The sequence below is a fragment of the Bidens hawaiensis genome, unplaced genomic scaffold (assembly GCF_021521415.1).
Source record: "Bidens hawaiensis isolate Kalapana, Puna unplaced genomic scaffold, B.hawaiensis_p1.1 tig00011901_1, whole genome shotgun sequence".
In the NCBI taxonomy this organism is placed as follows: Eukaryota; Viridiplantae; Streptophyta; class Magnoliopsida; order Asterales; family Asteraceae; genus Bidens; species Bidens hawaiensis.
Window position 1 is genome coordinate 375,914 of NW_027491954.1, and position 15,337 is coordinate 391,250.

Sequence of the window (15,337 nt, forward strand, 5' to 3'; positions counted from 1 at the left end):
TGGTCGGCTCCACATGGTCTACCCGAATCTTATCTTTGTGTCACCGCTCATTGGGTAGACCCGTCATCGTGGGAAATGATGAAACGCACCATTGCTTTCGAACTCTTTGAGTATCCACATACGGGAGATAATTTGTTTGAAATTTTAGATTATGTTATAAAAACTTATAAACTAGAAAATAAAATATTTTCAATTGCATTTGATAACGCGTCGAATAATACATCGGCGGTTGATAAATTAAAATTAAAATATACGCCGATTTGCAATGGTGTATTTTTTCACTCAAGGTGTGTTGCACATATCATTAATTTAATCGTGCAAGACGGACTTGCTTCGGATGAGGTTACATCGGTTATAAACGATTTTAGAGTAATGCTACATGAAGTTTTTAAGAAAAGTAAAAAAAGACAAATGGATTATAGAAAATTTTGTAAAGATACGGGAAGAAAAGCTTTGGGAGCTAATTGGGATGTACCTCATCGATGGAATTCCACTTGCATAATGTTTCAAAGTGCTTTGAAACAAAGAGAAACTTTACAAATGTTTCATTCTAGTCTTGCCGAGAATGATCTGGCAATCCCCTTTTCAAAAGAGAAATGGGAAATTATCAATGACTTATCGACTTTTCTTGAAGTTTTTAAAACATCAACTACGAAACTATCGGGAACGTATTATCCGACAAGTCCCTTGGTTCTTTCGGAGTTATTTTTAATCGTTAACAATCTTAAAGAATTTGAAAATAAAAGTCCAATGTTTTCAAACATCATATTACCAATGAAGTTTAAATTAAAAAAATACTTTCTTGAATTGCCACCGATTTTTACTTGCGCCGCCGCTTTAAACCCAATGTTAAATGTTACGGGGGTTGAATGTGTGATAGACGAAATTTTTTCAGCCTTAGATATGCATGAAGTTGACCCAAACTTTTCAACAGAGGCACAAAATGATTTTAACTTGAATTTTAAATTTATGTATGACTTTTATATAAATAAATATGGGTCAAACATACACATGCCTACGCCGGGGGAGTCTTCATCAAGTTCAAGTGCTACTAGAGTACGAGACCCCATGATTAGCCTTATGAACACCGTTCGCAACGTAACGGCTAAAAAACAAAGGGGTAACACCCCTTCAAGCGAACTAGGAAGGTATAGTGCATATGATTTCTCTACCGGTTTATCCGAAGAGGAATATGGCACTTTTGATGTTTTGGCTTGGTGGAAGGTAAAGGAAACCGAGTTTCCGATTCTTGCCACCATGGCCCGTGATTTACTAACCGCCCAAGCTTCTACGGTAGCTTCGGAATCTGCTTTTTCTCTTAGTGGCAGGGTAATATCGGTGAGAAGAACAAGACTGAATTCGGAGTCGGTGGAGATGTGCATTTGCTTGAAGGATCACTTGGACTCAATCGATCGTGTTCAACACGTAACCACTCTGGAAGACGAAACACCACTTGATGTTCGAGTGCACGACGAACAAGAAGGCGTTTCTACAAGTAATTCTGATGAATAAGTCGCCACTCAATAATTACGACGAACAAGAAGGCTTTTCTAGAAATAATATGTCACAACTTTATATTTATAAGTTTAATGTTTTGTTAGTTTGTTTTTGAATATTTTAAAACATGTAACATTTTTTTTTTGAACTTCTTAAAGTAAATAAAATGAATTTTATGTTAATTGTTTTTTTTATTTAACATGTTATACAAATACGAATCGTATAACACCGCTCTTGATTATAATTCAGCATTTGACTTGCGTAAGCCAAAAGACTATAATACATAGCAAACTCAACAAATGTAACACGATACAGATTTAAGTTCACCGTTACACGATACACGATACAGACTAATCAATTCAAACACGCTGACACTCATAGCATTAAGTTCAATATGTTGTTTACCATTGCTCTGTGGGTGAACAAAAAAAGTAGCATGAGCCTCTTCAGAAATCAGAAGAACACAAATCATCACCTACACAAGCAGCGGAAACGAAAAACGAAAAAAAAAATAATATTTTACACTGTAACCGGTTGGAACCGGTTACAGTGTAAGAACCGGTTTAGGAACCGGTCAGAACCGGTTCCACCGGTTCCGGGTCCGAGGGTTGGGGAACCGGTTCGGTTCCCTAACCGGTTCGACCATGGAACCGGTTTAAACAGTGATGTTGACTAATGGAACCGGTTCTGAACCGGTTCCGGTTCCTTTGACCAACCCGATTTGATCACCTATAGAGTAGAGTTTGACTGAGTATAGATTTTGTTTTTGATAAATAGGAAACTTTCGAAAATAAGCGTTTATGAAAACAAATTTCAAGTTTTAGGTGTCATTTGCAAAAAAATTCAGAAATAGGTATTAAAAACTAGTCGTGATGAGTAAATTTTGATAACAAACGAGTAGTTTGTAGAATCAATTAAAACTTGTCACGTGCCCTTAAACTAACCGTAACGAGCAGGTTCACTAATCATTTACTTGTTACGACTAAATAAGTTCCATGCCTCGTAATCAACGCCCACGAGTAATTTATAAGTCCTTTAGTTGCGATGACTCATTTACCCTGTTTACGTTCCCTACACGAGTAGTTTATTAGTAGTTAACTCGTCACGACTAGTTTAACCTTACAATCTACTCGTCGCGACCAAAGGACTTATGAATTACTTGTGGGCGTTGATTACGAGACATGAAACTTATTTAGTCGTGACGAGTAAATGATTAGTAAACGTGCTCGGTTAGTTTAAGGACACGTGACAAGTTTTAACTGGTTCTTGTCGTGACGAGTAAATGATTAGTAAACGTGCTCGTTATGGTTAGTTTAAGGACACGTGGCAAGTTTTAATTGGTTCTACAAACTACTCGTCACGACTAGTTTATAATACCTATTTATGAAATTTCTTGTAAAAGGGTAAGAAAACTTACAATATGTTGTAAATAAAACCACCGGTTAATGCAAGATCGAACACATGCATCTAGAAAGCCGATGGCAAGGGAAAAGGGTAAATTCTACTCTTCAATCGTGATGAGTTCAAAGTCGATAAGCGACAGATTGTTGTCTCTCTTAGCAGACAACAAAGTTGGTTCAACAGCCTCAACACGCCTCCGTTTCTCGACTGCAAGTCTCATGGACCCTTTGTATATGTCGATTTTTGCATTTCTTAAAGTTATAGTGTTGCCCTCCTTCATGGTGTCCACAGAGAAAGTTATTTATATTTTATTAATGACAATCTTATTTTGGATGCAGCCTTTCTATTCCTACAGTTTTACGAGCCAGGGGTCTCACGTGAAGCAGCCTCTCTATTTCTACGGGGTAGAGATAAGACTGTCTATATTTTACTCTTCTCAGACCCTACCGTAGCTTTGCTATTGGTGGGATATACTGAGTATGACGACGATGATGAATCTTATTCTGGATGCAAAGTATTTCATTGCAAAACCAAAAACAATACATTATTTAGCCACTTAATAGCAACTACTAAATTAAGTATTAACAATCTACATATGGGATTCATTGAGACCCATCTTGACTACATATTTATGATTTTTTTTGAGTTTGAATGTAATCTGATCCGTGTTAACTATTGCTTAAGCTATTGTTGGTCACTTCATATAATTGGATTGCCATAGACTTTACCGCACCATAGAACTGAATATCAGGACCCGAGGCATAGCAACACTAATGGGCGGGTTTGCAAGCTCCTTCAAAAGCTATCTTCGTTTATTTTACTTTTAGACAAGGCTACAGAGCATCTAGGCCGACTCTTTAAAGTTTCAACAAGTTTCTTAGCACATCTCGATCCGCTACGGTAAATGGTCAATAATACCCTTTACTCCTTTAGCATACTAAAATTAGAACAAAATTTAGTTACAACAATGAATACTCTTTTTAGGAATGAGTTATGTTATCATTATTCTCATTAGAACCATCCTCAATATACTATCATAACAATATAGACACAATTTTATACATCAAAGATAAGGATAGTAAATGTGAAATCGAACACAAAACGAAGATGAAATTCTTCATCCCTTAACCAACTCTGCAGCTTCTTCATAATCACCTCCATCATTAAGAACAAAGTCCTCCACTGGCCTGAACATGTAAAACATGACCGAATAAAACACAATACTGGCTATTTCCTTTGCTGCAATACACACCCATTGATCCTTATAAACTACAAAGATATTCAGTGCAAAAACACCAATCCTCGTGAACAACAAATAACCAATAACCGCAACACAGAACACCTTAAATTCTTTCACATTATTTCTAGCATCTTTCGCATCAGTTCTCACAAACGACCTGATCGACCACACAACGGGTAAGATGACAGCACAACAACAGATAAAGTCTGCTAATAAAAACACCTGATTCCATATCACCCATTTTTGAATAAAAGGACCAGTTTCACCTATCACTATGGACGCTACGTTAGCCAAAACTTGAAGCGGGATCACAATCATCAAAACCTTCTTTTCCTTTTCCAACAGGAACGGTTTCCGATACGGCCATCCGGAACCAATCAACACGATCACAGCAAACGAAAGCACGGAATTCATAAACTCAAATATGCAAAACAAAACATTCCATCCATGAGAAGTCCCTGTAACCTTCACGTAATGTTTATCCACCGTGGCACAAAGCAAGCTAAGCGTTTTCATAATAAGCAACACGCCCATTATTAAATGAAGCTGGTGAACCGATCGCCGGTTTCTAAAGCACACATAGATCCAAAAGCCAAGAAAAGAAAGATAAAGTAACGAAAAGATGAAGTATAAAGACGGAAGCTGTGTAAGCCCGGGTGATAGATAGTTATTTGTAGCACCATCATGATTGGACATCTCAGTATGTACGTCCATGGAGACTAGTGATTCTGGGTTGCAGTTGGCGAAGAAGAGCGAGTACTCACTCGGGTAGGTCACGGGGTACAATTTGCGAAACGACGAGTTAGGCGGAGGAGAAAGATCTCGGAACGTGAAAAGAAGTGAAATGAACTTGGAATCCACGACGCAGAAGTTAATGTTTTGTTGAAATTCAAGGAGGACTTGGGTCAGTGATTCTTCCGAGAGGAGGAAGAAAGCTAGGCGTGTGGGATTGGGTTGTGATACCGTGGAGGTGACGGACACACCGGAGATGGCTACGCTGATGTTACCGGTGTGTGTGAATGAGAACTTCTCGAAGAGGATCATAGGTCGGTTATCGGATTGAATTTTGATTGATTTGATCTCCGCGGTGGACGGAGTAGTGAGAAGGAAGAAGAGGAGGAGAAAACCGGTGAGAGTTGACCATAAAATCCTCATTTTTTTGAAGTCTCCGGTGGGTGACGATGGTGTGAGGTGGTTGTTCAAATTAAACAAAACAAGGGAGATAAATAGAGATGTGGCCACTGGCCAGTGGGCAGAATATTATGGACCGCAGGATCAAATCGAGAAGTAACTAAGCAATTAAGTGGACGATGATAATTTGTGAACTTGGTCAAGTTGACTTATGACTTTTCGATGTTATAGTTATACACTTCTACACTTTGTCGTCATGTTTGAAAATTACGGGTTGCAGACGTGAATTTTGGTTTGGATTTGGTCAATCTCGTCAACCATGAACATCAAGTGTAGGAAGAAAAGTTGATAAATTTAATATAGATAATTTTGATAAATCTAACTTACATATAATCAATCGATAGATAAATATGAGATAACTGTCACTTCTGTCCGGGGAAAAAGAAAAAACCAATTATCGTTTGACGGATTTTGAGGCAGTGCCTTGTCGAGATCCAAGAGCCTCAGCCGCTCAGCCCCTACTTAATACAAATTTAGTACCGGGCATTGATGTTGTTTTTGTAGCAAGTGTCATTAGTCGATTCATGGTTAGTCCAGCTAAGAATTAAGCATTTGAAAGCGATTAAGAGGATCTTTATATATTAAATTGGGTACAATATTTGGAAACGAGAAAAAGATCCTTGTCATTAGAATTCTAATATGGAGAAAAATAAGGGCACCAAAAAATCCACTTATGGATATGGATATTTGTTGAATTTGTAAGAGGAGCTATGTTATGGAAGTCACTACAAAGTGTGTTGTTTTGTCCGGTATTGAAAAGATTTCTCATAGAGCCCGGCTTTATTCAACATCACTATGCAAAGATAAAGGTCATACAAAGAATTTTGTGTTTTATAAAGAATTTTGTGATAATCAAAGTATTATTCACCCAACAAAGAATTTTGTGTTTTATAAAGAACAAAACAAATCGATGCAAAGTATCATTGGATTAAAGAATATTCTTTTGAAGATAAGCTGTTTGAACCGATGATAATTGTTTAACTATAGCCGGCTTTAAGAACTGAAAAGTTGAGGATATATTGTTTAATCATCTGGATGGCCTAAGTCTTCCGCATAGGCAAAAGGGAGAAAGTTGTTGGGAGTTCTTTTACCCCATGATGAAAAAACCACTAAAATAATTGAAAACTGCTTTAAAAATTAATTTTTTAATTTTTTATTTTTTTCATTTTTTATTTGTTAATAATTACCGAAAATAATATATATCTATACTATATATAATATAAGAGTAATGAGCAAATTAAGACGTAGATTTAAGGAATTTACAATTGTTTAAACTCATGGTACAACCTCAAATGAGTGTAAAGTGGTCATTCTAGCCTTCAATCTACGTGTTCTTCATTTTTCTCCAAAATAGTTACAACCTTGCCCTTTAACTTTAATCAGTTTGTATAAATTTAAAGAATAGTTATAACTTTGGTGTTTCATTTTATAATCATTTATTCTTTATAATTTTATTTTTAACCCAAATACACTCACAATTTTTAAACGGCCATAACTTTTTCGTAGGTTAATATTTTTTTTTAAAAAAAATTGCACTATAAAAACGAGCATTTAATTCTCCTTAATTTGACTATGATATTGTCATAGTTTCTTTTCAGTTAAAAAATTAAAATTATACGTATAGGCGTTTGCCGTCCGGTTTTGATGGTTTTAAATTAAACAATGAGCAAAGCCATTATTAACGGGTTTTTGGTCACCGAAAACTGAAACTAAACTTTTGAAAATTGAAACCCAAAAACCAAACCACTAACAATGGTTAGGTTCTGTTTTTGTTTGTACTTCGATATTAAATTGAGTTTAAAATAAGAACTATGAATCTACTTATCCCAATAAATGGTTTCACGGTTACAAACGAAACAAGAAGCACTCATAAATCTATAACGTGATTACCAAGGTTATTTCCTTTTGCATCGTGCAGACACCCATCTAATATATATGTGTGCGCGCGCGCAAACGCGCATGTATGTATGCATGTATAGTTCGTGAAAGTACATACCCATAGTCCACATGTGCTTACCTTATTTAAACTACATGCACGTAACTTTGCACGGTACATTCTTTTAAAGGCCAATATTATAAAACCAAAAAAAAGACGGTTAGCAAAGAAAAAAAAATTTAAACAGAAAAAGAAACATACTATAAACAAAAACTGATAAAAGTAAATTTACACAATTACTTTCACTCCGAACTCAATCTTTTTCTCCTTTGTTTGAACCAGAAAAAAAATGAGATAGCTTTGATATCATTCACCAAATTGTCCAACAAGAAAGGTTTGCTATCAAAAATATGATTCCTTGATATCCAAATCATCCAAGTTACTATCGAAATTGCTTGAATTGTCACACATTCCTAATTGTTCTTACGTTAGTTGGGATTCTCCAATATTTTCCTCACTGTAACGAAATAAGATGAGACGGGCAACTTAACCCATGCATGAATAATTGATCAAAACCATTTAGCTACCCGACAATGAACCATTAGATGCACAAACGATTCTAAAGTTCATATCACGCAACATGTACATATCCAAAATTTGAATGTTATTATACACCATATACAAAAGTAAAGTTTAACACCAATAAATCGAACACAAGAACAAAGCTGAAACTCTTCATCCGTGAATCATCTCATAACCAGCTTCTTCAGGGTCACCTAAATCACCAAGAACAAAGTAGTCCTCAACTGGCAAGAACATGTAAAACATCACCAAATAGAACACAATCCTAGCAATTTCCTCCGCTGCACTACACACCCATGGATCCTTATAAACTTCACCAATAATCTTCAGTGCAAAAACACCAAACCTTGTGAACAACAAATAACCAACAACCGCCACGCACAAATTTCTAGCACCCTTCCCATCAGTCGTCGAAAACGAACTGATCGACCACACAACGGGGAAGATGACCGCACAACAACAGATAAAGTCTGCCAACAAAAACACTTGATTCCACATCACCCAGTCTTCAAAAACCGGGCCAGTTGCATCGATCACTATGGAAGCTACGTTAGCCAAAACCTGAAGCGGGATCACGATCATCAAAAGGTTCTTTTCCTTTTCCAACAGGAATGGTTTCAGATACGGCCATCCGAAACCGACCAACAGGATCACAGTGAACGAAAGCATAGAGTTTATAAAGTGAAATATGTAAAACAAAGCATTCCATCCATGAGAATTGCCTGTGACTTTCACATAATGTTTATCCTCCGCGGCACATAACAAGGTAAGTGACTTCATGAAAAGAAATGTGCCCATTAATAAATGAAGCTGGTGAACAGATCCCTGGTTTCTAATGCACTCAAGGATCCAAAACCCTAGAAAACACAGATAAAGTAAGGAGAAGATGAAGTATAAAGACGGAAGCTGTTTAAGCTCTGCTGTAGATAGTTATTTGTGGCAAAATCATGATTGATCATCTCCGTGTGGACGTCCATGGTGATGAGTGATACGGGGTTGCAATTGGCGAAGAAGAGAGAGTAGTTTCCGTGGTAGGTCACCGAGTATGATCCGTTGAAAGATTCACGCAAACTGAAAAAAGGCACGACCAGCTTGGAATCCAAGACGCATAAACTAGAGTTTTGTTTAAGTTCGAGAATGAATTCGATCAGTGATTCTTCCGAGAGAAGGAAGAAACCTTGGCGTGAGGGGTCAGGTTGCGATACCGACACGTTGGAGATGGAGACAGTGATAATGCTGGTATGCGTGAATGGAAACTTCTCGAGGAGGATCATAGGTTTGTTATTGGATTGAATTTTGATCGATGTGGACGGAGCAGTGAAAAGTATGAGGAGGAAAGTGGTGACAGTTGACCATAAAACCCTCATTTTTAAATTCTCCGGTGGCGTCCGCCGAAGTGAGGCAATGGTTCAAGCAATCAAACTTCAGGGAGATACCATTGATCACTTAAAATAGAGATGTACAGCAGAACTTACGAAGTAAATGTTTTATTTCTACTTTTTGGACGGCTGAGAATTAAATGGTTGTTAATGTACACCATGATATCTTGGGTCTACACGACTTCGACTTTTCAGCATATGGATCTTTAAAAAATTTAAGAGTTTCAGACGTAAAGCTAGTTCGAGTTGGGTTTGGAGGGTTAATCCCGCCAACCGTATACTTGAAATCTAGGAAGAAGAGTTGATTAAATTAGGTTGATGATAACTAATAAGTTACTGTTATTCTGTTAATCTGTAATAGCTTAGCTAAGATGCAGCGATCCTTAGTACTTATTATATATGTTTCACCACAATCATTATGATGGTTCACTCATTATCATGTGGTGCGTTTAACACATGAAAACAACAACTTTGCTGTTTCACAAAAAGGAACATTCCTAATGGGTTCACCCACTTTCTTGTTATCTAGAGAACTTCATATCTGCTTAAGATTGCATATTAACTTGAATTACTTCAATCTAACAGTGAGACTATATATGGTTCAAAAATCTATCAAGAGACTAGAAATACGGAACTTAGAGCATTCCTAATAGGTTCTCTATATCTATCTTCATTTCTAAAATTTAGAAAAATCATCTAAATAACCACTCCAACCCATTCTCCATTGACAAGTGGCAACCGCCTGATTGTTTCAACGTCAAGTCAATTAAAGTGTGGAATCATGAGTGTAAATACGCAATCTAATCTTTTTAAAGTTGACCGATAATAATCTCAAATCAGAAAATAGTTGTTAGCGGTATTACCTTTCACATTAATTGTTTTCATTGGACATCTGTTAGGAAAAAAAAAAACTTAACATTGTTAAGTTTTTTCTAAATTTTAAACTAATGTTTTAGGGCATTTAACTATATTATATTCCCATCTTTAATTATACTTTGTGTCATATTTATCCCCGAACGTTTTGTAATTTGTTTATTTATTATTTCTTTCTTGGTTTAGTTCTATTTGTTTAGTATAGTGAAGTATATTTAAGGGTGTTTATGGTTCAGTTTTAAACCATGAAACCATCTAAATTGGTGTTGGTTTGGTTTATTTGTATTTAAGCTTACTTATAATGATTTTTTTTATGTAATCGTTGTTAATGTTATCACTTTTTTAAGTTTTATTTATTCTTTTTAATTATTTACTCGTTTAGTGAATTGGTGATGTATTCACAACAAAAACAAAGCGTTTATTTATTCTCTTATATAATTGTTTTGATCATTTATAAAGCGGTCCGACCTGGAACCGTTCTTTTTGTCATGTATGTTTGTAATAATGAAGTTCGGAAAAGGGTTCCGAAAGTTCATTAAGCTTTGGGGCTCTAGAATGATGGGTTGTCCCAGTTCTCTTTTAAGACGACCCATTTTTTTATCCAATTCATTTTCCCCTCTTAACTAGGGCTGTTCACGAGCCGAGCCGAGCCGAACCGAGCGAAGGCTTGCTTGTTGCTTGGCTCGTTTACAACCGAACGACTGAAATTAGAACCGAGCGAAAACCGAAACGAGCGAAAATCGAATCGGCCATTTTTCAATCGAACATCGAGCGATATTCGAGCATTTTTTTATTTCTTTTTCACTCTAGAAGTTTCAATAAGAAACAAGTTTAAATGTAAATAATATATTTTGTAAACAAGTTAGCAGTTTTTTAACAAACGTGTAGAAAGTTGTAAATTTAGGAGAAAATGGTTTTAAGTGAGATATAATGAGCATATAAACAAACTTCTAGTATTCCAAAAACTTGAATCGAACTAACGAAACTATAAAATTAGCGGAATATGAAAAATTTAAAAGAGTTTAAAAAAATTGTATGCTTATATTTTATATTTGGTGTCTGTTTATTTATATATAAAATAAATAAAATATATTCGAGCCGAGCCGAACCGAACCGAATAGACCTTCGCTCGTTGCTTGGCTCGTTTACAAACCAAACCGAGCAGGGCAGCTCGTTTACAATCATATGAAAAAACAAGCAAACATTTTCCGGGCAATTTATTAACGAGCGACGAACGAGTTCAAACGTTTAAACGCCCCTACCCTTAACGAACATTCATGGATTCACCTCTCACTAAAATTCAATGTCCCATGTTAGTAATTTTACATAGGTCAAAATGTTTATTTTCGCCATTTTCCTTGATTTATATTATATAAAGTTTGGTGGGCTTGTTGATCCAACGGTTCACATCTACATCACACCTTCCGATCTCTATTTCACTCCTCATTTGGACCACCGCCACCATAATCCACCACCGGCGACCCAAAATGAGGACCTTCCTCCCCATCCTACTCCTCTTCATCCTCCACACCACTCCATCCACCGCCGAAATCAAATCCCTCAAGATCCGATCCGACGACCGCCCCATGATCCTCTTCGAGCGGTTCGGGTTCACCCACACCGGCAACGTCACCGTCTCCGTCACCTCCGTATCCGTCACTTCACCCGCATCCCAACCCGACCCATCACGCCTAGGTTTCTTCCTTCTATCCGAAGAATCACTCATCCAAGTCCAATTCGAATACCAACAAAACCCTAATTTCTGCGTTATGTATTCCAAATTCATCTCAATCTTATTCAACTTCCGAGATCTATCGCTCCCGCCTCATTCCTCATTTCATAAATCGTTTCCTGTTACTAACCCTAACGAATACTCACTCTTCTTCGCCAATTGTAATCCTCAATCGCTAGTCACCATGGATGTTCGTACAGAGCTGTATAACTTCGATGATGGGACCACTAAGGATTATCTATCCGCCGGGTTGACTCAGTTGCCTTCTTTGTATTTTATATTCTCTATAATTTATTTATGTTTTCTAGGGTTTTGGGTCTCTGTGTGCTTTAAAAACCGGAGAACGGTTCACCGGGTTCATTTGTTAATGGGCGGGTTGCTTGTTATGAAAGCACTTAATTTGATCTGCGGGGCGGAGGATAAACATTATGTGAAGGTTACCGGGACGCCTCATGGGTGGGATGTGTTGTTTTATTTGTTTCAGTTTATTAGGGGTGTGCTTTTGTTTACGGTGATTGTGTTGATTGGGACCGGATGGTCGTTTTTGAAACCGTTCTTGCAAGAGAAGGAGAAGAAGGTTTTGATGATTGTGATCCCGCTTCAGGTTTTGGCTAATGTGGCTTCAATAGTGATTGGGGAGACGGGACCGTTTATTAAGGATTGGGTTACTTGGAACCAGGTGTTTTTGTTGGTGGATATCATTTGTTGTTGCGCGATTATCTTCCCGATTGTGTGGTCGATCAGGTCGTTGAGGGAGACGTCTAAGACTGATGGGAAAGCTGCTAGGAATTTGGCGAAATTGACGCTTTTTAGGCAGTTTTATATAGTGGTTATCGGCTATTTGTACTTTACAAGGATTGTTGTTTTTGCGCTGAGGACGATTGCTGCTTATAAGTACCAGTGGGTGGCTTATGCGGCAGAGGAGATAGCTAGTTTTGCGTTCTATTTGGTGATGTTTTATATGTTTAGACCGGTTGAGAAAAACGAGTACTTTGTTCTTGATGAGGAAGATGAAGAAGCAGCTGAGTTGGCTCTAAAGGATGAAGAATTTGAGCTTTGAAACTTCATATGGTGGATGTTTTCTTGTTTTGTGAGTCTCATTACTTTCTAGGTGATACAATGTGAGTTGACAACTATTTCTTTTAAGTAGTTTTTCATTGAACAATTTTATGCTACCTTTTGTTTATATTGTGTTATATCAACTATGGGATTATATGATAGTGTTTGTTACTTTGTTTAACATTTTGTATATCTATCTGTCTTACGCTGTTCTTGATTTGTTTACTGCATATGGTTGGCCCAAGCAAGGGCTGCTTTCTTTTTTTATGTTTCAAGCTTTTATAAAAGTATACTTCAAATATTTTTTTAACACTTAATTTATCAATTCTGCTTTAGATGATGCCTTCATCATCTAGTTCAAAGGTTGCGCATAACAGATATGCACGTAACAGTGACGTTTCATCGGATTCAGATGATGCGTCTTCACCTAGTAATGCAAATGCGCGTAACTTTTATATCTCAACAGCCGTTCAAGTTTGGTTATGTTGTTTTCAAGATACTGTAAGTTCAGGCGGGTCTCAAAATACAAGATATTTTCTAAACAGAGATCACACATGAATACGAGAACGTGTAACTAAATCCACAATTCATACTTGAATTGAAACTGTTTTACTAATGTTAACTAAAGGTACGCCACTATACAAATTCATGTGTGAATCCAAATTATTGTTTCAAATGAGAAACAAACTAGCTCTCGTATGAATCTACATTTGAGTTTTAAACACTCTTAAAAATAAGAAACCTAGTTAAAAGTATGAAATTTAGATAAATTTACAGTTATGCGAATTACCGAATGACGAACTTTTAAAAGACCAATTAGAAGATTTGATAAAAGTATATTATCGCAACTACCAAAACCTGCAACAAGTTTCACTATAAATTTGGCTCGTTGCTATTCATTTTGTTGATAATTTTTTTTTTGCTACGACGTTTGCCATGGTTTTTTGTTATTTTTTTAGCTACTTAGTGTTTGCGACTGTATTTTTGGCCACAAATATGTCGCAAATGGCCTTTTGCCATCAAAATTGCGGTGGCAAAAACCTTCAATCGTAATCCCATTTTGTGGCCGCTTTGCGAACGTAGATAATTTTTCTAGCGAATTTTGCAATTAAATGCAAAGTATAATAAATTTTTAATATTTCAATTTATGTAAATAATAAGTTCAAACTCCCAAAGAAGAAGAGAGATTTTCACTTGTATTATTTCAAGCTCCTATAACTATTAAGAGACTATATCTAAATTGATAGGGGGTAAAGTGTGTTTGGTTCATTAAAAAAACACCTCTTAATGGTTCATGTAGCCTTTTAATGGTAGAACTTCATAGACATGTTGAATGATTCGAAATAGCTTCATAAATTGCTTGTGCCATGTTGAAGTCCAATGTGGCTAGCTCAAGCAGGAGCACTATGGTATTCATGCCAAGGCTTTCCCCATACTCTTCAATAAACCACTTATCAACAACGTTCTCCTTACTTTTATTTTAAGATATTATTCAGTGAAAATTCTAGCACTATCCAAAAACCTTTCATCCTCTATTGAACAATAAGAAGCCACATGCAAGTTTAGTATTATTGTGCAGGCTTTCGTTTATTAGGGCTCACCAAAATATCCCAACAAAAACTGATGGGCTACCTCTAATACGATATGCTCGAAGTCTCGTACCCAGTAACTCACCCACACCAAAGTGATCCACCAAGTATAAGTGGAGATTCCAAGACCATCATTGTAGATTTGTAGCGCCTTGTTTGAGAACCGAGGATACCCCATGAAAAGATGAGGATTCCAAAACCATCTTTGTCATGATTTATTTCCGAGAACACCAATTCCAACATTTAATCACCAGTTGTAACATCCTTCGTTTGAAAATAATAACTAACGAAAGTTTTATTATTTAAAATATGTGTTGTTATTTAAGTATGTTAAATAAGAATCAAATTGAGTGGTAGGCTTAGAAATAATACATGGACTTATGAATGGTTACGGGCCTAAGGTCCATAGGCCTGGAGTATTTAAACTCTTTAAATCCTCCTAAAACTTTAACATTTTGATTCCATCACCTTCTGGCTCCATACACACACTCAAAAACACACACAAACACTCCTTCCTCTCATCTGGATCCGAGATCCAAGAGAAACCAAGAAGATTTTGTGTTCAAGCATCATCAACAACAATAAAACACGTCTAGATCCACGTATTGGTCCATATCCGAACCGAAATCCAAGAAAGGTGTGTTTTTAGTATAAAGGTTAGGTTTTTGATATTGGTTTGTTTTAAGATCCGACACTAAGGCAAATCGTGTTGGGGATTTCAATATAGCAACCTGGATTATTTAGAGAGTCGTGTGATAACTTTCAGATTAAAAGTTATTTTGGTGGTTCTCCAAAACACTTTAATCGGATAAAACTCTAAATTGAGACAAAAATTTCGTTTGGAATTTTTGTGAGGAAGATGAACCAGAGCGTCTATCGATCAATCCAATAACATATATATCACCAGGGCAGTTGTAT

The 15,337-nt window shown here is 36.5% G+C and overlaps 3 pseudogenes; 1 reads left to right on the forward strand and 2 right to left on the reverse strand.

The window, feature by feature from the left end:
* Nucleotides 1-3,953: 3,953 nt before the first annotated feature.
* On the reverse strand, nt 3,954-5,323 carry LOC143539537 (protein CANDIDATE G-PROTEIN COUPLED RECEPTOR 7 pseudogene; annotated as a pseudogene).
* Nucleotides 5,324-7,852: 2,529 nt separating this feature from the next.
* LOC143539538 (protein CANDIDATE G-PROTEIN COUPLED RECEPTOR 7 pseudogene) lies at nt 7,853-9,194 on the reverse strand (annotated as a pseudogene).
* A 2,277-nt stretch (nt 9,195-11,471) lies between these two features.
* LOC143539557 (protein CANDIDATE G-PROTEIN COUPLED RECEPTOR 7 pseudogene) lies at nt 11,472-13,007 on the forward strand (annotated as a pseudogene).
* The last annotated feature ends 2,330 nt before the right edge of the window (nt 13,008-15,337 follow it).